Source organism: Neofelis nebulosa, chromosome 16 (assembly GCF_028018385.1).
Source record: "Neofelis nebulosa isolate mNeoNeb1 chromosome 16, mNeoNeb1.pri, whole genome shotgun sequence".
Classification (NCBI taxonomy): Eukaryota; Metazoa; Chordata; class Mammalia; order Carnivora; family Felidae; genus Neofelis; species Neofelis nebulosa.
The window spans coordinates 48,309,910-48,333,302 of NC_080797.1; the positions used below are offsets into that span (position 1 = coordinate 48,309,910).

The 23,393-nt window shown below is 39.3% G+C and overlaps 1 long non-coding RNA gene and 1 pseudogene across 1 annotated transcript in view; one reads left to right on the forward strand and one right to left on the reverse strand.

Moving 5' to 3' along the window:
- LOC131498065 (glyceraldehyde-3-phosphate dehydrogenase-like) overlaps positions 1-23,393 on the forward strand; it is a 141,676-nt pseudogene that overhangs the window by 69,269 nt on the left and 49,014 nt on the right.
- Positions 11,166-23,393, reverse strand: part of LOC131498070 (uncharacterized) — a 65,745-nt gene continuing 53,517 nt past the window's right edge. Inside the window, exon 3 of the long non-coding RNA XR_009255273.1 lies at positions 11,166-11,886. This is a non-coding gene — a long non-coding RNA (uncharacterized LOC131498070). The remainder of the gene's footprint in view (positions 11,887-23,393) is intronic.

Sequence of the window (23,393 nt, forward strand, 5' to 3'; positions counted from 1 at the left end):
GATATTATGTGCCTCCCAATGAAAGAACTCAATACCACCCATCAAGTAGTGTTGATAAAAAAAATCAAACTTGAATCTGATTCAGCACTGATATCCAATTACCAATATACAGGAAATGCAGATGAAAAACAAACAAACAAACAAACAAAAAAAAACCACAAAAAAGTAAGTAAAATTGCACCACAGGGGTGCAGGCAGCAAAATCCAGATTATAGGAAATTTTAGGACAAATAACCCAATTTATTCAACTAATAAATTGCAAGAAATAGGAAAATGGGATGGCAAGGGAATTTAAACTTAGAAGACATAGGTGCGCCTGGGTGGCTTAGTTGGTTGAGTGTCCGACTTTGGCTCAGGTCATGACCTTGCAGTCCATGAGTTTGAGCCCCGCGTTGGGCTCTGTGCTGACAGCTCAGAGCCTGGAGCCTGCTTCAGATTCTATGTCTCCCCCTCTCTCTCTGCCCCATTCCCACTCATGCTCTGTCTCTCTCTCTCTCAAAAATAAATAAGCATTCAAAAAAATTTTTTTAAACTTAAAAGACATAATGGCATGTTGCAATATGTGGTCATTATTTTGATCCTGATTCACACACATTAAATAAAATTATGACATGAGACATTGGAAGTTTAATTGTTTTTAATATTTACTTATTTTTGAAAGAGAGAAAAAGATAGAGTGCAACTGGGGGAGGGGTAAAGAGAGAGGGAGATGCAGAATCCAAAGCAGGTTCCAGGCTCTGGGCTGTTAGCACAGAGCCTGATGTGGGGCCTGAGCCTATGAACTGTGAGACTGAGACACTGGAAATTTAAATGCTAAATATTTGATTATATTAAGAGATTGTTGTTAATTTGGGTTGAACAGATTGCTTAAAAAGTCTTATCTTTTTGACTTGCATGTGAAAATAATTACCTAGAAGCTCTGAACTCTGCATTTTTGGGACTTTTGTGGAGGCTTCATCACATAGGCATGATGCATCTTCTCTGGAGTAGAGAATTGGGAGGGCGTGCTGAAAATTCCAAGCTTTGAATCATGGCTTGGTCTCTCTAATGACCAGCTCCCATCTAGGAACCCACCAAGAGTCACTTCATTAGAACAAAGACAGTCCTATCATGGAGGAAATTACGAAGATCTTTGGAGCTCTAGGTCAGGAACCAAAGACTACATGTTAGAACAAAAAATTCTTCTACCACCCCTTATTTACAAGAGTATTAGGAGTTCTGAGCCAAGAACCAAGGGCAGAGCCATATTATAATATATATATGACTATTATTATTTCACAGTAGATTATTTCCATAAAATGGTATTTCACTTTTAACATTGTGATACAGCCTCCAAGATTTTGTCATGATGATACCTTTTTAAAAATAACAGTATAGGGGCATCTGGGTGACTCAGTCAGTTAAGTGTCCAACTTCTACCCAGGTCATGATCTTGTGGTTCGTGGATTTGAGCCCCGCATCAGGCCCTGTGCTGACAGCTCAGAGCCTGGAGCCTGCTTCAGATTCTGTGTGTGTGTCTCTCTCTGTCCTCCCCTCTCAAAAATAAATAAACATTAAAAAAATTAAAAAAAAAAAAACAGCATTAGTGATCATATGGAGTTCCAGACACTGTGTTAAAAGCTTTCTTTTCTGGGGCACCTGGGTGGCTCAGTCAGTTGAGCATCTGACTTCAGCTCGGGTCATGATCTCGCAGTTCATGGATTCAAGCCCCGCATCAGGCTCTGTGCTGACAGCTCAGAGCCTGGAGCCTGCTTCAGATTCTGTGTCCCCCTCTCTCTCCACCCCACCCCTGCTTGTGCTCTGTCTCTCTCTGTCTTTCAAAAATGAATAAACATTTAAAAAAAAGCTTTCTTTTCTTTTTTTTTTTATTTTATTTTTTATTTTTTAAAATTTACATCCAAAGTAGTTAGCATATAGTGGCAACAATGATTTCAGGAGTAGATTCCTTAGTGCCCCTTACCCATTTAGCCCATCTCCCCTCCCACAACCCCTCCAGTAACCCTCAGTTTGTTCTCCATATTTATGAGTCTCTTCTGTTTTGTCCCCCTCCTTGTTTTTGTATTATTTTTGTTTCCCTTCACTTATGTTCATCTGTTTTGTCTCTTAAAGTCCTCATATGAATGAAGTCATGTGATTTTTGTCTTTCTCTGACTAATTTCACTTAGCATAATACCCTCCAGTTCCATCCACGTAGTTGCAAATGGCAAGATTTCATTCATTTTGATTGCCAAGTAATACTCCAATGTATATATATACCACATGTTCTTTATTCATTCATCCATCGATGGACAATTTGGGCTCTTTCCATACTTTGGCTATTGTTGATAGTGCTGCTGTAAACATTGGGGTGCATGTGTCCCTTCAAAACAGCACATCTGTATCCCTGGATAAATGCCTAGTAGTGCAATTGCTGGGTCATAAGGTAGTTCTATTTTTAGTTTTTTTGAGGAACCTCCATACTGTTTTCCAGAGTGGCTGCACCAGCTTGCATTCCCATGTGTTAAAAGCTTTCTATGCATCATCTCACTCAGTGTTTACCACAACATTATGAGGTTGATATTATTATTGTCTCTACTTCACAAATGAGGAAACTAAGGCCTTATTTCAAGTCAATGGAAAGTCCCGGACTCCCACCCAAGGATATTTAAGTTCAGAGGCTGTGCTTTTAACCTCTAAGCTATCTTTCCTCTAAATTAGGAAATTAAGTTTGAGCAAGATCATTTATTTGTTTATACCATTGCCTTGTTCCAGAAAGGATTTCAGGCATCTGGTTAAGTAACTTGTCCAAGATCACCCAGACAATAAGTAGCAGAGCCAGGAATCAAATCTTTCTCTCATGAACTGTATAAACTAAGTGCGATAACACAGATGTAGACCCACATTATATATTTCCTCATAAACTTGAGAAGGGGAAATGGGGACATTTTCTTTGGCTGGTTTTCATGTTCATTCTGGTTAGACATGTTCTCAACATTAGAGTTCCTTGCTTTATCTTTAGAGAAAGAATGAACAGGGGAGAGCGATTCCAGAATAACAGGACTGGGCAGTTCTTACACAGGCTGCCCATAAGAAGTATATAGAAGGAAAAGGCCTGAGATTATGGTGAGAGATGTTTTTGGTGCGTGGCAGGCAACCTGTAAACACTGCTTAGGAAATCCTCAGGAGGAAGGGTAAGAGAGAGCAAAGAGAGGGTAAAATAAGGAGACAAAAGAGAGAAGTCATGTATTAGGGGAAGTGGAAGGTGGTGAGAGGGGCACTTATACCTGTTCAAGTGTGAGAATATAAATAATAATTGAATTTGGTCATGCGTGGTTGCAGAGAAGAAAAGTATGAAAGGTAAACACCACCAAAGCAGCCATTTTTTAAAAACTGCATATCCTGAAAATCACTTATCTCAACTCAGGGACAGTCCCCTCAAGTCTGAGCAATTAAGAGTTTTGTCAGTCCCTCTGGATCCTCTCTTCTTGAATCTGTAGCATCGTCCTTCTTAAGGCACATAATCCATTTTTTTTACCCCTAAGACTCATTCCACATGGGATTGTATAAAGAACTGTCTTTTCTTGGCAATAACTCAAAAAATAAATAGAATGAAATATATACTCATTCTTTTTTTGTGTGCTAAAAAGTGGAGCATTCGTTTGCTTTCAGTTTGAATTATTATAAAAACATCGCAGAACTTGTTCTTAATATTTCTTTTCTTCTCCTTCTTCATCTTCTTCTTCTTTTTTATGAAGGAGCCTGTCTCAACTTAGTATCCTTAACCAAACATACTTTAGTCTCAGGGCAAGAACCGGCTATAAAGAAAATACCGTTCTTTTAATAGCAGCTCTTTAGCCCTGGCTGTTCACTAAAAGCTAACTATGAGGGCAAGATGCATTTGAAACTTCTCATTAAGAACCACGATGTTTTACTTAAGTTGGACTATGCCACTCTGGATAATGTGAAACAGCAGTCACTTACTGAGAAGCAGGGACAGGAAGAGGAAATGGCTGATCTGTAACTAGAGTTCTCCAAAGGTGGTAGGTACATTTATTAATCTCTTGGGACCTATATTCAGTTAGCAACTTAAGCTGACTAGCACGTGTGTTGAGTAATGTTTAAATCGTCAGAGTGCACATATAGGAATTTAACATCACAGAAATTTATTTTTTCCCCATCCGTCCTTTCTAGACATTTCCTTTTTTAACTAAATTATGCAAACAACATTCAAAAAAGCAACTCAATTCAGGCTTGTTTGATAGAATCCTGTAGAATATTGATCATTAGAACTTCTCTTTTGCCACCAGACATGGACAAAGAGTCCTCTGTTCTAAGTAAATTAATCTAGGGCAAAGGAATTTCCATATTGCTTGCATTTAGTTTGGAGTTTTCCTTCTTTCTCCAAAGGCACCATTATATGTGTGTGTGTGTGTGTGTGTGTGTGTGTGTGTGTGTGTGCATGCGTGTATACATATACACATTATATATGGAATCATATATAAAATATATAAATATATTTTAAATAGTATGTATTACATTTTTTAAATGTAAGCAATTTAATCTTGTTTTAAGAATTAAAAATAACTCTGAGGTAATTGAAGGAGTTGCAAATTCTACAAAGTAAATAGCAAAACCATGGTGTTCTGGAAATATATGGAAACATGCAAATAGTAGAAAATGTATTATTATGATAGCCAGTGGCTAAAGGTCTGACCTAAATTAATTTAATCCCTCACTAACTACTTTGTAAAACCTCAGGTCCAATGCTAACAATAGCCCTCACACAAATGCAGCAGAGGCACAAATGTATTAGACCTAAATGCCCTATAAAATGGTTTGAGACCTAGAAGATCTGTGCCCTGATACTATTTTAAAAAATTATGACTGATAAGACATTCTCAGCTTGAGAAGCCTTGAAAGAAAAATGACTCATTCCATAAAGGCATTTTTATAAGGGAAGTGGATTTAGAATATAATGGTGACATTTAGTCATTATAAAGCAGATAATTTCACGAAGAATAATTTGATATTTATAACAGCATCATTGCCAATTAAATTTTGTAAAGAGTAAAAGTGACTCAAAGGTCCTTGGTGAGCAAGGAAAGAGGAAGTGGAAGCTCTGTGATGGGGTGATTAGCAGTTAGGAGGGAAGAAAAACAAAGAAGCGATTGTACTAATTATTGCAGTTTTTTGTTTTTAATTCCACTATCTTTTAGGTCGGCATCATAGCAGAATCAAATGCCCTTAGTATTATATAAATGTATATACATCCAGGTTTCTTTTTTTTTTTATTTTTTTAAATGTTTATTTATTTTTGCAAGAGAGAGAGAGAGACAGAGACAGAGGGTGAGTGGAGCAGGGGCAGAGAGAGAGGCAGACACAGAATCTGAAGCAGGCTCCAGGCTCTGCGCTGTCAGCACAGAGCCAGATGTGGGGCTCAAACTCACAAACCATGAAATCATGACCTGAGCTGAAGTTGGATACTTAACCGAATGAGCCACCCAGGTGCCCCTATAAATCCAGGTTTCTAGATGGCCAAATCTTCTTGTGGATTTCATTGTCTCCTTCCCCCACCCCACTCCCCCTCTGGATTACTCATCTAATGTACTAGTTTCTCTTCTGCAAGGCTTCCTTAAGATTTTGTTTTGTTACAATTTTTGGTTGCTAACCCGGTCCTTGAAAGACGGTTGTTTACTACATTCTAAGAAAGCCACAAACAAGGAGTGTCTCCATTGTTCTTTGGTTACACATTCCAGTCTATTCAAATTGTGAACCAACTTGTTTTTCTATTGTTTGTAGTCTACAGCCTCATATACTCTGTATTACCTCCTGAAGACAATACAGGTATTTTAAATGTCAGAAACATGCGTAAGTAATCAAACTCTATTGTATAATATATTGTGCCAAGAATGTATTTTCACACATGGTGTGTTAGTGAAGAAATAAAACCTTTAAAGTAAAGTGTTTTCTATTAGGCTACTTAATATAGAAATGGTTCATGCCCTGAGGCAAAAATTAATTGATGTGTAGACATAACTTAGTGATTTTTAATTGAAACCTTTTTTAATTGAAGCAAGTGTAAATCTGGAAGCCAAATCACATTTTGAGTCTATAGATTTATGGCTAGGATAAGTTTATGCTGAATTAGCTTTCATAAAATGTGCTTTCTTAGAAAAATAGCATTAGCTCCAAAATAAATGTTTTTGGTGGCTTTCTTGCACCCAAAACAAAATTACTGAAATTTGACAATAGCATAAAACATTTATCTTAATTAATAGTAGCACATATTTGAGAATAAAGTATGTTCAATAATTGTTTCCTAAGATCCAGCATCTGGAAATGCATTCACAACATCACCTGACCAGCAAACAAATATTTCATTTTTAGGACAGAAAAGATGAAGTTTTATCCCGTAGTTACAAAGGCTACGTTTTACTAAAACTATTCATTAATCCCCTGCCCCCTCCCTTATCTGGGGTTTTGTTTTCTGCCACTTCAGTTCCCTCCCCCCCCCCAACCTCCACCCCCACAGTCATCTGTGGTCAGGAAGCAAATGTTCCTTCTGACTCTCAGAAGGTCCATAGCAGCCTAAGGCTAGGTCATTTACCGCACTTCATCTCATCACATAGGCATGTTATCTCACATCATCAGGAGAAGGAGGGTGAATATAGTACAATATTTTGAGAGAGAGAGAAGGACCACATTCACGTAAGTTTTATTACAATATATTATTACTCTATTTTATTATTAGTTTTTGTTATTAATCTCTTACTGTGCCTCATCTGTTGCTGTTTTAAGTTTATTAATTTTTGAGAGAGAGAGAGAGAGAGCACAAGCAGAGGAGGGGCAGAGAGAGAGGGAGAGAGAGAGAATCCTAAGCAGGCTTGGCACTATCAGCACGAAGCCTGATGCAGGGCTCAGGGCTCCAACTCACAAACCTTGAAATCATGATCTGAGCCAAAACCAGGAGTCAGACGCTTAACTAACTGAGCCCCCCAAGTGCCCCTGGGCCTCGTTTGTAAATTAAACTGTGTCATAGGTATGTATGTATGGCCATAGCTCATTTTATTGTGCTTCACTTTATTGCGCTCCATAAATAGTGTGTTTTTATAAATTGAAGGTTTGTGGCAACCCTGCAGGGAACAAATCTGTTGGTTCCATTTTTCCAATAGCATTTGCTCACTTTCTGCTCTGTGTCACATTTTAGTAATTCTTCCAATATTTCACACTTTTTCATTATTATTATATTTGTTATGGTGATCTGTGATCAGTGATTAACCACTCACTGAAATCTCAGACAATGACTAGCATTTTTTAAGCAATATTTTAAAATTAAAGTATATACATTGGTGTGTTTTTTTAGACTTAATGCTATTTCACAGTTAATAGACTACAGTATAGTGTAAACATAACTTTTATATACACTGGGAAACCAAAAAATTCATTTGACTTGCTTTATTGTGATATTTGCTTTATTGCGGTCGTCTGGAACCAAACCTACAATATCTCCAAGGTATAGGTAAAAACAGTATATATAGGGATCGGTACTATCTGCAGTTTCAGGCATTCACTGGAGGTCTTGGAATATATCCCTGTGGATAAGGTGGGGGGAAGGGGGTGGTGGGGGAGAGGGGACTACTGCAGTATATTGTTATAAGGTCTATTTTCTTTGTGAACATCTGCTTTGTATTTCATTCATTCCTTGGGGTTTGTAGCTTGGTAAAACACAATTGGCAAATATATTTACCTAAAAAAAATTTCTCATGATTCTTCTAACTCCCCAATTAGAATTTTAGATCAAAAAGAAAGTAAGCGATAAATGCTATTTATTTATTTATTTATTAAATGCTTAAAGGATAAAAGAACAGAATGCCTAGCTCATTTACTTCTATTAAGATGTGCATGGGGGCACCTGGCTTCAGTTGATTAAGCATCCGACTTCAGCTCAGATTATGATCTCACTGTTCATGGGCTCGAGCCCCACCTCAGGCTCTATGCTGACAGCTCAGAGCCTGGAGCCTGCTTCAGATTCTGTGTTTCCCTCTCTCTCTGCCCCCCTCTCTCTCACCATCTGTCTTTCTCATCAAAAAAAATAAATAAACATTAAAAAAGAAAAAGACCTGCACGAAACCATAAATGGTAATGTGTTTATGTAACCCGTTTAAAATCTATCCAAGTCAGAGAAAATATCAGCCCTCACTGGGTATATCAATATACAGTTCTGCAATATAAGAAAAGAAAAAGTGACCAAAAGAAACTTTAAAAAGACAAACAAACAGGGGTGCCTGGGTGGCTCAGTCAGTTAAGCGTCCAACTTTGGCTCAGGTCATGATCTCGCCGTTCGTGGGTTTGAGCCCGTGTCGGGCTCTGTGCTGACAGCTCAGAGCCTGGAGCCTGCTTCAGATTGTCTCCCTCTCTCTCTGCCCCTCCCCCACTCATACTCTGCCTGTTTGTCTCTCTCTCTCTCTCTCAAAAATAAAATAAAAACATTTAAAAATTAAAAAAAAAAGAGATCATGTGGGTCAGTATATTACTTTGATCAGAGATTTCTGACCAACCAAAAGAACTGAATTTGACATCTATTCAAAATAATGGATCATTTGGTAGCAATGTATACTCTTCTTTCTGGGTTATCTGCTCAGGTACCTGTCACTGCCAATCTCTGTTTTTGGTCTAAAAAATTAGGCTTCTTGGCATCCCCCTCTACTTTTCCTCCACTGCCTGAAATAGTCTCTGTTTGGTAGTATTCAGATTAGACTTTCTAGAAAGTCTTTTTTTTAGTTTGGCATTGGACCCTCATTTTAGCTCCTCAATTTGAATTCTCTAATTCTGGTGAAATAGGATTCTCCAGTATTAAATCATGATGTCTCCAGGGTAACAAAGCAGAGAAGTGGTAGGATATGCTAAATAAGGCTCTGAGCCATTTCAAATATTATGTGGAAAGCAACCAGGAATAATCAAAGGCACCATAGAATTTCAAAGAAGGGTATTCTTTGAATGAACATATATTGAAGAAATAAAATGCATGCAGAACAAAAATGGGGAAGTAAAAAATATATTCATATTTTATTTTATTTGCATGAAGCAACACTGGAAGAATAAACCAAAAACAATAAAAATTATTACCCATTAAGGAAAAGAGCTGGAGTGGGGCAAGAGAAAGAGTAGAATCTATTTGTGTATACCTTTTAGTTTGGAATCATGAAAAACAAAGTTAAGTTGAAATAAAAAATACTTGGAAGATCGGGATCGGGATCCTCAGCTCTACCTCCTGAGTTAGTTCTGTTCTATAGTTGCCAGTGGTCTCTGGCAGCTATGGGCAATCAAGACCACCACAACCAATTACAGAAAAAAGACCACCTTTTCCTCAAAGAGCTCCAGTAAATGTCCCAGAATTGAGCCTTATGGTTTTTTTTTTTAAGTTTATTTATTTATTTTGAGGAGTGAGAGAGTGGGGGGAGGGGCCGAGAGAGAGATAGAGGTAGAGAGAGAGGGAATCCCAAGCAGACTCCATACTGTCAGCATGGAGCCTGATGTGGGGCTTGAACTCATGAACCATGAGATCATGACCTGAGCTGAAATCAAGAGTCAGATGTTTAACTGACTGAGCCACCCAGCTGCCTGAGTCTTATGGGTTTTGATTGGCCTATTTTGAACCATGTGCTCAACTCCCAATCCATCCCTGTAATCAAAGAGATAGCATGCTACCATTGGCTGTGCTGTGGGCACAGGAGTGAAGTGTGCTTCATGGGAAGTGTGATGGTAGAAAGGAGAGAAATAATACCCCAAAGGGAAACTGGGGTATATTGTCAATAAGGGATGATAGATGCTGGGCAGTAAAAACACTAAATATGTCTACCACACTCCCCTCTCAGTAAAGACCCTTTAGGAACTTTACCAGACATCTCCAGTTTTAAGGAGATGACCAAAAGTAGCTTTTTAAAAGAGACCTGAGACTCCGAAATTAAAATGAGTTTCTCAGCCTAAAACAGGCTATTCAGAGGACATTTTACTTTAGGAAGCAGGTCAGAACAATTGCTATTTTAATCAAGAAAGAGCAGCAGTTAAATAAAAATTACTTAAATCCCAAAGACTGAGATTTATGAAACAGCTAATGATGAGCAGTTTAATAGAACTGGCTTTCTTGAGTGAGACTGGACAAGAAACTATTTTTGTGTTATTCTTTTGTTATAAAAGCTGGGTAATTATTTGGGCCTTTAAACCCTCTTTGTATTTCTGAATGATGACCATAGCCAGTTCTTAAATAAATAAATACTCCACAAGGAAAAGACTGAAAAGAGGCATTCTTTGCAGCAGAGGTTCTAGCCTGTTATTCCATGGCTGGTCTCAATTAGCTTTCTGCCGCCGCCACGCATTAGTGAAAATGGCAGTGGGCGTAAAGAACATGCCCATAGGTCTGTGGAAGATTTCCATTTTCTCTTCATTTCTGGCACCACTGTAACACTTCAGCCCAGCACACATAATCAGTTGGAGTGCATGAATAAAACTCTACTATATATAGTATGAGTGAATTCCAGGATGCAAACTATATATAGTCGAGCAAAATAACAAGTTCGGTCTCATGTTACTCAGCTTGGCAGTGTTTAAAACATTAAACAGTTCTTTCCAGTCACTCCTTGTTGAATGCTGGTCTTTACTGGTGCTTCCTTTGTGCACCCTTACTTTCAGCTAGGCTGTTTTTATAAGTCTGTTTCTGGACTTTTGTCAAGTAGTCGCTGTTTCTGTCTGATTTCCATGGACAGACATGGTGGTAGCATTTCTAGGCAGGAAGAGCTCACACCGGCCATCTGGCTGGGGGGTTGCCTGAAATCTTTTTGGAGGTTACTTGGAGGGTGCTGATGGAGACTACAGATGGAGGGCTAAAGGATTCACCTAAGGCTATCTTTTGGTGCTGCCACTACCATACGGTGTATCTTTTTGTTTTCTTATAGAAACTGCTCATTCTGGCAGGCGCTTATCCAGCCAATTAAGTAAAGCTCATCTAACAGGAAATCTCTATTTTTTTTCTCTGAACTGCCGATTTCCCTCAGCAGGGAACTGAGGGATCCGGTGAACATTTATTGGGACATTGGGGATGCCAACAAGAACAAGATGGTTCTTGTTTTCAAGTTGTTCATGGTCTACACTGGAGTTGGGGTAAAGGGACACACAAAACCAAAAATATATGCAATGACTGGTACTTTAGTGGTGCTTTGTAGAAGTTACATTGTGGGCACAAGGGAAGGTTCCATCTATCTCAGATCGCACTCCCTATTTGTATCTCTTCTCTCTAGTGCAGAGCAGCTCATATGTCATTTCTCGCCCCATCCCATTCACTTGATTTCACAAGTATTTATTGAGTATTAACTCTGTGGTCATTGCTGGGGCTGCAGCTATGTTGGACTTTTATTCCAGTTTGGGAATCAGATAATAAAAAAGTAAACAAGATATTATATAGTAATAAGACAGGCTAAGGGATAGCTAGGGACCGTGGTGGTGGTAGGGGGCATAAAAGAGGAAGGGTTGCAATGGTAGGCACAGAGATCACAGAAAGCCTGTGTGGGGAGGTGACATTTAGTTGAGACAGGATTGGTAAGAAGTAACCAGCCATAGGGGGATCTGAGGAAAAGCATTGCTCTCAGGTAAACTAGAAGGGCAAAGGCTGTAGGCAGGGAAAATTTCGGAGTGTTTCAGAAATGGAAAGGAACCAGTGTGACTACAACTTACAGTGAAGGGGGGCAGTATTGGGAGTTGAGCTTGGAGAAATCAGTAGTGGCCAGATCACAAGGTCTGTGCGATCTTGGTGGGGTTTGAATTTTATCCTCAGCGCAACTTGAAGAAGGAGGATATACTTTTCCAGTTATTGGGGTATATTGAGTTTCTCATCCAGGGTACTCTCTTCAGCATCTGAAGGAAACAGAATTAGTAATTACAATATTGGCTGCTTGGTGAGCACAGAATTAGAGCAAAAATAAACGAAAGGTTTTGAGAGATATTTTGCATAGGCTATGGACGGGTCCGTACCATTGGGGATTTGCCCTTTTGAATGTCTGGATATTTGTGAGCACCTGATGTACTACATACCCTTGAACGAATTTTCATTCTCCAGGTCGCCTTGATTTTTAGGGTTGACAGGAATCTCTTGTCCACACTGTCCCCTTTCTTCACTTTCACAACTTTCAATACATTGAGGATCCTCAATTTATTTATTTATTTTTAAAACATTTTGTTTGTTTGTTTGTTTGTTTGTTTGTTTGTTTTGTAGTCTTCACACTCAGCATGGAGCCCAACGCAGGGCTTGAACTCAATGACCTTGAGATCAAGACCTGAGCTGAGACCAAGAGTCAAATACTCAACCGAGCCACCCAAGTGCCTGGATCCTTAGTTTATAAATAATATTTAATCACCTCAAGAATCTAATCCAAAGCCTATTATATAATGGACCTTCATCAGAAGTATGTAGTTATATAATATCCCATCCACAGTTAGTGAATGATTGTTAGAATCAGTCCTAGAGAGTGAGACTTCCAGACTTGGTCTTTTGGTTTGGGGGTGAGTCTTCCTTTTAGGCTTGTCACCTATAATTACTGACCATAATATGAATATGCTTTAAAAAAATTTTTTTAGGGGCACCTGGGTGGCTCAGTCGGTTAAGCGTCCGGCTTCGGCTCAGGTCATGATCTCGCGGTCCGTGAGTTCGAGCCCCGCGTCGGGCTCTGTGCTGACAGCTCAGAGCCTGGAGCCTGTTTCGGATTCTGTGTCTCCCTCTCTCTGACCCTCCCCCGTTCATGCTTTGTCTCTCTTTGTCTCAAAAATAAATAAACGTTAAAAAAAATTTTTTTTTTAATTTTAATTCCAGTATAGTTAACACACAGTGTTATATTAGTTTCAGGTGTAAAATATAATGATTCAACAATTCTATACATTACTCGGTGTTCATCATGATAAGTGTATTCTTAATCTCCTTCACCTATTTCATCCATCCCCCACCCACCTCCACTCTGGTAACTGTTCTCTAGAGTTAAGAGTCTGTTTTTTGGTTTGTCTCTGTTTCCTTTTTTGTTTTTATTGTTTTTTAAATTCCACATATGAGTGAAATCATATTGTGTTTATTTGTTGTTCTCTAACAGACTTATTTCACTTAGCTTTACACTTTCTAGTTCCATCCATGTTGTTGCAAATGGCAAGATTTCATTCTTTTTTATGTTTAATATTCCATCATATATATATATATATATATATATATATATATATATATATATATATTCTTCTTTATTTATTCACCTATCGCTGGACACTTGTTTCCATAGTTTGGCTTCTGTAAATAATGCTGCAATAAACATAAGGATGCATATATCTTTTTGAATTAGTGTTTTTGTACTCTTTGGGTAAATACCCAGTATTGGAATTGCTGGATCATATGGTCATTCTATTTTTACTTTTTTAAGGAACCTCCATACTGTTTTCCACAGTGGCTACACCAGTTTGCATTCCCACCAACAGCGCATGAGGGTTCCTTTTTCTCCATATCCTCACCAACACTTGTAGTTAAGATGTATATGGTTTTGATGTAAAATAGAATCTTTACCCAAAGGATCTGTCCACCTAGCAATTTAAAACCCAAATAAAATAAGTAGTGTTTCTTCTTTTTGGAACTCGTCTGCTCATTCATTCAAGTACATGGAGCTCCAGGCAGTGCAATGGGCACAGGGGATAGAACAGTTGCATGATGTACTCCCAGGCCCCGGGTCTGAAAAAGCTTTTAAGTGTATTTCCGGTCCTTAGAATGAACAAATTGTCCAATGACAAACTATATACTTATAACTGCCTGAATTTATAGGGTATGTTCTCCATTCAGCTTACAAATATCTGTCTTTAATTATCTTCCCAAGACTAACAGCCACCACACCACAGCTCCTGGTTTCTCCACTCGCCTCCCTCTTCCTTCTTCCTACCTCCAGAGCTCTTGCTGCTGTTGCCATGACAACCGGAATGAAAAGCCTTGGAACCTTATATTTTATTATGGGTGCCTCCCCATAAGAACATTATTGTACATCTGCCAAACTGGACTCTGGAGGCTCTTCTTTAAATATACCATTAAGTCATGTTAAAATAGGAACTCTAGAGGCAAGATTATGATGGTGTTTAATCAGGGACCTAGGAATTCTCAAATCGTTTTCAACCAGCCATTTCCTTCTTTGAGGTTTTCAAAGAAAATATGTACACTAATGACAAAGCAAGATCTAGGCATGCTTTTTACTAAATGGGGCTTTACACCTAAACCCCATATGGCTTTCTAGTGACTACATCCAGGCCTGGTGGAGATCACTTTTGGCCTAAGCCAGGTTGGCCTGAGGAGTCTACTTGACTAAGAAACAACTCAAATCTGTCCTCAGAGCCCCAGGCTCTGAGAGCCATCTGCCTGCTTGACATTTACCTTTGGGTGACTCTTAGACATGTTCACCGTACCAATCTTTCCATCCCTATTCTTCCCCTAGTCTTTCTCCTCTCAGTTAACATCTCCACCATTCAGCCAGTGGCCCAAGCCAGAAACCTGGGAGTCACCTTGAGTCTTCCCTTTCCCCAGCCTCACCCCATTCCTAACCCTTCCTTATCAAGTCCTGTCAGCTCTATCTCCAACATGAAACTCGAAGAGGTCTGCTTCTCTACATCTCCACTCCCACCTCTTTACAGCAAAACATAGTCATCTTCGTCCTGGATTGTAATAGAATTCTGACTCTTCTCCCCAGTTCCACTTGTTTTCCCCTGAAGCCCTTCTCCGTAGAGCAGCTAGATTGTAACACTTTTTTTGTTTGTTTTTTTTAAATGTAATTTATTGTCACATTGGCTTAGGTACAACACCCAGTGCTCATCCCAACAAGATTGTATCACTTTGTACTTTGAAACTCTTCATGGCTTCCCATTATACTTGGAATAAAATCCATATTCTTCATGCTGGCCTACAGGGCTCTGCCCTGAGCTCTCTGAGCAAACTTTCAAGCCTCATCTTGTGCCATTCTCCACCTGGCCTCTACTCCAGTCATACTTTTCTTTCCTCAACCCCCCATGTGGCTTGCAAATATCTGTCATCAATTTCCTTCAAAGTCAAATAGCTGCCATAGGTCCTGGTTTGTGGACCACGTTTGTTCCTCCCACCCATGCCTTTACACTTTCAACAACTTCTGCCTGGAACACGTCTTCTCCACCCTTTGCCATCTTTTTTCCTAGTGGCTGTCTCCTCTTCAACCTTGAGGTCTCAGTGAAATGTCACCTTCTCAACAAGCCCTTCCCTGACCACGCTATCCAAAATGGCCCTCCCTCCTCAATGATCCTCTATCAGTGCATCCTGTGTATTTCCTAAACTATACTTCCCAGAATATATAACCATTTTGTTTACTTGTTTGTGTATTTACTAAGTTTGTCTTCCCAAGTAGGAATGTCAATTCCTTGAAGGCAGGGACTAGATCTGTTTTATTCACACTGAATGGCACATAAGAAGAGCATAATTAGTATCTCTTAGATACATGAATGATCCTGCTTGAAATTCTGGCAGCAACATCTGCACCCAGCAAAGAAATAAATTCTTTTTCCCATTCATCCTTCACTGTCCTAGTCAGGGTCTTGATGGATCATACAAATGAAGATATTTTAATGAAGTAATTATTTCTTTAAAAAATTTTTTTTGTGTTTATTTATTAAAAAAATTTTTTTTTAAATGTTTATTTATTTTTGAGACAGAGAGAGATACAGCATGAACGGGGGAGGGTCAGAGAGTGGGAGACACAGACTCTGAAACAGGCTCCAGGCTCTGAGCTGTTAGCACAGAGCCTGACATGGGGCTCGAACTCACAGACCGCGAGATCATGACCTGAGCCGAAGTCGGCCGCTTAACCGACTGAGCCACCCAGGCGCCCCTATGTTTATTTATTTTTGTGAGAGAGAGAGACAGGGAGACACAGAATCTGAAGCAGGTTGCAGGCTCTGAGCTGTCAGTATAGAGCCCGATGAGGGGCTCGAGCCCATGAACAGCGAGATCATAGCCTAAGCAGAAGTTGGACACTTAACCAACTGAGCCATCCAGGCACCCAAAGGAATTATTTCTTTTTTTTTAAAAAAATGTTTATTTATTTAGTTTTGAGTGAGAGAGAGAGCATGAGTGTGGGAGGGGCAGAGAGAGAAAGAGAGAGGATTTCAAGCAGGCTCTGCACTGTCAGCCCAGAACCTGATGTGGGACTCAAACTCACAAACCGTGAGATCATGCCTTAAGCCAAAATCAAGAGTCAGATGCTTAACCGACTGAGCCACCCAGGTGCCCCTAATGAAGGAATTGCTAACTGAGACATGGGCAGGGTTATGAGAACCAACACAGGATGTTGAGACACCAAAGACTGGCATGAGCATGGAGCGATTATACCCCCCAAAAGGTGAGGACAAAGGAAGCAAATGAATGGTGTCCCTATGGCCCAGTAAGAGCTGGAGCTTTGGAGGAAGGGCCATCCAGCTAGAGATGTAGTCTGGAGAAACATAGCCACTGCCAGATTGGCAACAGCTAAGCAGGATAGGAATAGCCAAAGAAATACCCCATCCTGACTCTCCTCTTTCTCTCTCATCGATGATCCATGCCCTTTCTTGGCTAAAACCAAGTAAAAACCAGCCTGCAAGGAAATGCAGGTGAATGAATCCATTTGTAGCCCAGCCTTTCAAAGCACAGAGCAGGTGATAAATGGAGAATGATCAGCAGAGATGTGACTCCTAGCAACCGGAACTCAGACTGGTCTTACTCCTATGATTTAGAGGTCAATCAAATTTGGGGTTTATGCTTGGAATATAACTACCATTTATACCATTGTGCCTAAGGAAAAACCATTTGGATTTTTTAAGTAACGAACTTACTAATAAACTTGGGAACATAATTCACTAGGGCATTTATAGTGCCTTTATAGTGAACGAGTGGGTGAGGTGTTTTTATTATTAATAAACATAGCACAGCCTGCTCAAAGAAAGAAAGAAAGAAATCTTCCATAATCTTATTTGGCTACCTCATAAATTGAATTATGAAGCATTTTGGTAATATACATAGTATCCTCACAAAATACATGGGACCAGTATCTGGCAAATTAGATTTCTAGGTCCTGTCAAACCAGTTACAGAGAAAATATAGCTAGAATTTTTTTCTGAGTCAAAAACCTTAAAGTCTTTGAGTTCCGGTTTTCATCCTGCTCTCAATAGTTGCTATGTGAGAATGTCCATTTCTGGTTCATGTTAGTCTGTAAATACAGAATTGCACCCTGTTTATTTCAGGGATATTGGTCATCTTGGAGTTTTCACAAGGTTTTACAAACTATGCTGGAGGAAATAAGAAGTGAAATGCAAGTCTTCCTAACAGCTGACAATGCAGCTTTGGGGAAAATGCCATTTCATCTTTGTAAATTTAGCACTGGGAGTTGGGGCTGAGTTGCATGGCCAAGGGAATAACCATGTCAATATACAATTCCTCTCTAAATATCTTTGTTTTACAATATGACTTGAATGCTCAGACAGCTATATTGAATATCTCAATAGGAGTAGAAGGGCATTAGGATAAAGAGGCAGCTGCCAAATATATTGTATCTTTGTTAATTAAATGCTAGATCTGTAAATGGGGCTCCATAATAGCAAACAGCAACCTCATTTCCAATTCATTTCTCTCTTTGCTTAAAATTCTCTAAATATTGGAAATAAGAACCACCAATATTTAATAAGAATGTCCCCCCCCCACCTTGTCTACTCTCTGCATTGTGTAGCCAGAAAGAATGCAATATGTTTATTGTGTTTATTGATTTATTTACACTTACAAAAATAATAGAATGCTAGTTTAAGACAGGCTTGATTTTATCTTTCCACTGTGTAGAAAAGAAGCAAATTATTCTAGGGCTTTAAATGTTTGAAATACAGAGGCTTGTGAGGAAAATTCAAATCTGCCTCTGATTTCCCTCTGTTCTGGGATTCTGCAAACAGAAAATCCTCTCCTAAAAAAAAAAAAAATATATATATATATATATATGCACACAAACACATATATACATATACATTTATATAAATATATATGTATATATATATATTTATAAACTACCTGGCACATAACCCAAGAAAAGTGAAGCAGGGTAGATGGCAAAGTGAAACATAAACGCAGTGGAAAAATGTTTGGAAAGCCACTCTTTACCAATAAATATCTTAATTAAATCATCTAGGACCTTATTCCATAATGATATGCACTAGGTGTCTCTGCCTCCATTTAATCAGCTCAGCATTATTCCCCTTTCAGAAATGATACATACTGTTGAGGTGTATCCAGCTGAAAGACACATCAACACAAAGTGCAATGCAATTCAAATGTGGGGTTTTTTTCAGTGTATATTTTTAAATGGCCTCATTTCTTCCACTATCTATAGACTGATCATAATGGATCACCCAGGTTAAAGGATGAAGTAGAAATAAGGCACTACCACATTTATAGACACGAAAACACAGTAACTGTAGGTTTATGGAAACTAAGCTTAAGAAATATGCAAGGCACTTACTGGTTTCTTTCAGAAACCTCTAAGATGTGGGAGAAATATGTGTGAGATTTGGGCTTTCGTTTATTCAAATATGAGGAATTTGTCCGCTAGAGTCAACTGACTGATAGTAGATGGGAAGGATTAGTGTGGGTCTTATTTGGCAGGCTTCTCGGTAGAAACCCATATGCTCTCTGACATTGATTATAATTATTTTTCCATCATTCCCAGGTTAAGTTCTTAGCAGGAATGTGAGCCAACTCTCTCCCTACGAAGGCTCCTGCTGTGAAACCATTTCTGGCAATGAATCTTTAACAAAAGATCAGGAACTTGACATTCCTTTTTAAGCGCGAGAAGAAAATGTGTGCAATGTTGGAAGCAAATATAGGGATAGAAAGAGCTTCTAAACAGTCACAGGGAGGAGCAATGAATCAGGAAGAAACATTACATGATATGCCAGTGGCTTTATTTTTGCGAAACAGCAACTAATGACTAGGTATGGAATATGTAGACTATACTGTTATGCTTCGGTGTCTTTAAAGTAGAAGGAGGGACGATGTGTTTAATTGTTGTTTTGGACCAGGTGTATCTTTATGATTTTATATTCAACTGATCTTCAAGGAGATTGTTAGGACAGTGGTTGAAACAGAAATTTAGGATAATATTTTAAGAAACAGAAAAGGCAATTATTTTTGTTCTAATTGACTAGATCCGCAGAGTTAAAAAAATTTTTTTTTCAGAAATGATGTGTACATTTGTGAATTTATTAATCTGATTTTCAGGGTGAGTTCTTGGTGGAAAGGCTAAATAAAGTACCAGGATGCTTCCAGGGTGAGAATTTTTCATCCTCACAGTGTCCATCTACAGTAAGAAAATTGCTTCAAAATTAATTTGAACAGCAACAGATGCAGAAAATGGCATGGTGATAAAAAAAAATTTACCAAATTAAACATAAAAGAGTGTCAACTTCTCTCCTAAAGGCTGGTAATGCTACCTCATGGCTTAGTGCATTGTAATGATTGGTTTCCCCATTAAAATCAAATGCAGAAACGGGGCGCCTGGGTGGCGCAGTCGGTTAAGCGTCCGACTTCAGCCAGGTCGCGATCTCGCGGTCTGTGAGTTCGAGCCCCGCGTCAGGCTCTGGGCTGATGGCTCGGAGCCTGGAACCTGCTTCCGACTCTGTGTCTCCCTCTCTCTCTGCCCCTCCCCCGTTCATGCTATGTCTCTCTCTGTCCCAAAAATAAATAAAAAACGTTGAAAAAAAAATTAAAAAAAAAAATCAAATGCAGAAAATAATTAAGTAAATCCTTCAGCTTACATGTCTTTTAAAATTCCACTAGCATGGGGTGCCTGGGTGGCTTAGTTGGTTAAATGTCTAACTCTTGATTTTGGCTCAGGTCATCATCTCACAGTTCATGAGTTTGAGCCCCCTGTTGGGCTTTCCTCGAAGAGCCTGCTTGGAATTCATCTCTCTCCCTCTCTCTCTGCCCTCCCCCACTTGCACTCTTCTCTCTCAAAGTAGATAAATAAACATTAAAAAAAAATTCTGCTAGTGTGATGGGTACTAAGGAAGGAACTGGTGATGAGTACTGGGTGTTGTATGTAAGTGATGAATCACTGAATTCTACTCCTGAAACCAATGTTACATTGTATTTAAATTTTTAAAAAATTGGCTCAAAAAATGAAATAAAATAAAATTCCACTAGCCGAGGGACTCACCAGAGGAAGTAATAAGTACTTTATTTTATTTTATTTTATTTTATAATTTTTTTAACATTTATTTATTTTTGAGACAGGGAGACACAGCATGAACGGGGGGAGGGTCAGAGAGAGAGGGAGACACAGAATCTGAAACAGGCTCTAGGCTCTGAGCTGTCAGCACAGAGCCTGACGTGGGGCTCGAACTGACGGACCGCAAGATCATGACCTGAGCCGAAGTTGGATGCTTAACCGAATGAGCCACCCAGGCACCCCAATAAGTACTTTAATGAATGCCTTTCACCATAAATGTAGTTCAGATGAGACTTAAAGTCAGCTCAAATAACATAATGGGCACTTTTAGCCACTGGACTAATAAACATTTTTTTTTTTTTTTTTTTGCTGAATTAGACTCTTCTAACCTTTTGGATAAAGTTCCTGTTGGTATTCCTCTTCCTACCTTTGTGAAAACTGTAACCAAAATAGATGTGTACATGTTTATACACGAGGATGAGATTAAATGAAAAGTTTGATTTAAAAAGGACACCACATATAGAAAACCAAAATGTATCACAGCAGTGACCCCATGCATGTTACATCAAAATTCATTGCAGGAGGATAAATCATCCTTGTTTTTAGATATGGAAAATGCATATTGTTCTTCCTGTTTTAACATGTAAATTTACATTCAGTTACAAAATCAGAATTCAATTTCTATCTCAAATTTTGATTGTCATTATTATATTAATAAAAAATCACATTTCTAGAAACAATTATAATTACTTATCTTTCGGATCTATTGTTACTGTCTTGATTTGGCATAACCAATACTTCTCACTACAGGTGAAGATGTTAATCATACTGGGGGAAAAAACTAATAACTATTCTCCAGTGCTAGGAAAATGAACATATCTGCCTGGATGGGAGAAACCTAAAAAATTCCAATAGTCTGCCTTATCTCTTCTATCAGCATAACAGCTAACATTTATCACATGTGCAAGACTGCTGGACATTTTACATGCATTCTCTCATTTAATTCTCATAAATCTCTTAAATATCACATTTAAGCCCCCAACAACCCTATGAGAGAGGTACAAATATCCTCATTTATACTGAGAAAACTGAAGCATAGAGAGATTGAGTGGCTTGTCCAAAGTCATACAGGCAGGAAGCCATCTTTTGTAATCCTCTGTATCAGTTGCATCTTCCAGGAAGCAGACACTGAGATGGAGTTAAGAGTGTAAGGAGTTGATTTTGGTGAAATGCCTGTAATAGAAAAAAAGGGGGAGGAGACAGGATAGGACAGGTAAAGCCTCTGGACCCTGGTGTGGATCTGCCACTTGTGAAAGAAAAGTAGGGAGGAAAAAAGATTGAATAAGGAGATGCTTAGAACAAAGTTTTGGCCAACTCACTTGGAAGCTCTGGAGTAAAGATTGACAATCAGAGGGTATCTCTGTTGGGCAGAACTAGTCAGGCTCTCATATTTCCATCATGTTCAGTTATTTTCCAGGGAAAAGCATGGCCTCAGCTCAAAAATTGAGTATAGTCTGAGACACTGCAGCTGGAGATCATCTGCTAATTGCTCCCCTTGCAGCTGGATGTAAGTTCTTTCTTGAAGGGGGATCCAAGTAGTACATCTTCCTGACCGTCACAGTCCACCCTTTCACCATCCAGATCCACCACTTCACATTTGGGGATCAGCTCCTCCAGGACTGTGGTGGGTCTTTCTTCTTGCAGAGAAACTTAGAAGAGGGAGGTTAGTAGGATGAACGATAGTCCTTGTCACTGCAGTGGCCTTGGGGCCACAAGTGGTACTAATTCTCTCCCTTCTCCACTATCTATTCTAAATTTATTTGCCCTTATCTATTATCTCTATTGGTCTCAGTGACTTACCTGGTGGTGAAACACAACCTTCATTTCTGATGGGTCTGAGCCACTGGTGACCATACCTTTCTCAGGCTTTGGTTGCTGTACTTGTCCCTATACATTCTTAGTTGGGCAAGGAGATACTATATAAAGCACTCAGTGGATCACCTGAGTCCCATACATATTCCTCCTTCCCGCCATTTTGTAACAACAGCCAATTACTTTTGCCAAGATGGTGAGTCTTGCTTGCTCATCCATGGACACGGGGATTAAAAATGTCCAGGCAGGAGCCATAACTTGTAGTTCAAATGGAGTTCTTGCTGGTTCCCCAATCATGACTTTTTTTTTTAAGTTTATTTATTTATTTTGAAAGACAAGAGAGAGAGAGAGAAGAGAGATAATCCGAAGCAGGGTCATTTCTGTCAGTACAGAGCCCCATGTGGGGCATGATCTCACGAACGGCAAGATCATGACCTGAGCCAAAATCAAGGGTCGCCCACTCAACCGACTGACCCACCCAGATGCCCCAATCATGGCTTTTTATTGGGCAACTGCTCTCAGCCTTGTGCTCTCCATCCCTGCTTTCTTTGGATGATGTATGTTAAGCAATACCCACATTAGCTGCCTATCTATTTTGCCCCTTAGGATTCTATTAACCATCTCCACAGCTTTCTTTGAGTCAAGCCCCCTTGGCTGCCATTCCACTTTGCTGGTCATGGCAGTAATTGTGGGATCCCCGCCCACCCCCGCCTTGGCTTATGGTAGTTAGGTGCTGCCCCCTAGTCTCTACTGCTTCAGGGCCCCATCAGGCCCATTTTTGTCAGTGGGCCAAGCCCTATGACAGTCTCTCCTACTGGTAACCCTAGCCACCACTGAAACTTTAACTGATGCTGGTGCCTCTCTCACTAGCATATTCCTGATAGCTTTGACAAATGTAGCATTGTCTGGGTATATGTAATATACATACATGTAGTATCCTTTGGTAGGTCATCGGCCTCACAAAATATCTATTCCAATGTGTTTACTTCTCTCGCTTTCTTGATTCTTTCCTCTACCATCTGTCAGCAATTCAGATGTTTTGACTTCATTCAGAGTGGACCATCACTTTCTCCATGTTTCTAAGAGCTGCCCTAGCAGTGAATTTGCCCCATCCCCTGGGGTTCTTGCTCAATATTAAATCCCATATCCTGGGAGGGTAGAGATATGAGATTTCAATAAACTATACTTTTTCCAGTGTTAGGTTTCAATAAACTGTACTTTTTCCAGTGTTAGGTTCTGGCTCCCTTGATCAAGCACCCTCAAAATTTCATCCCA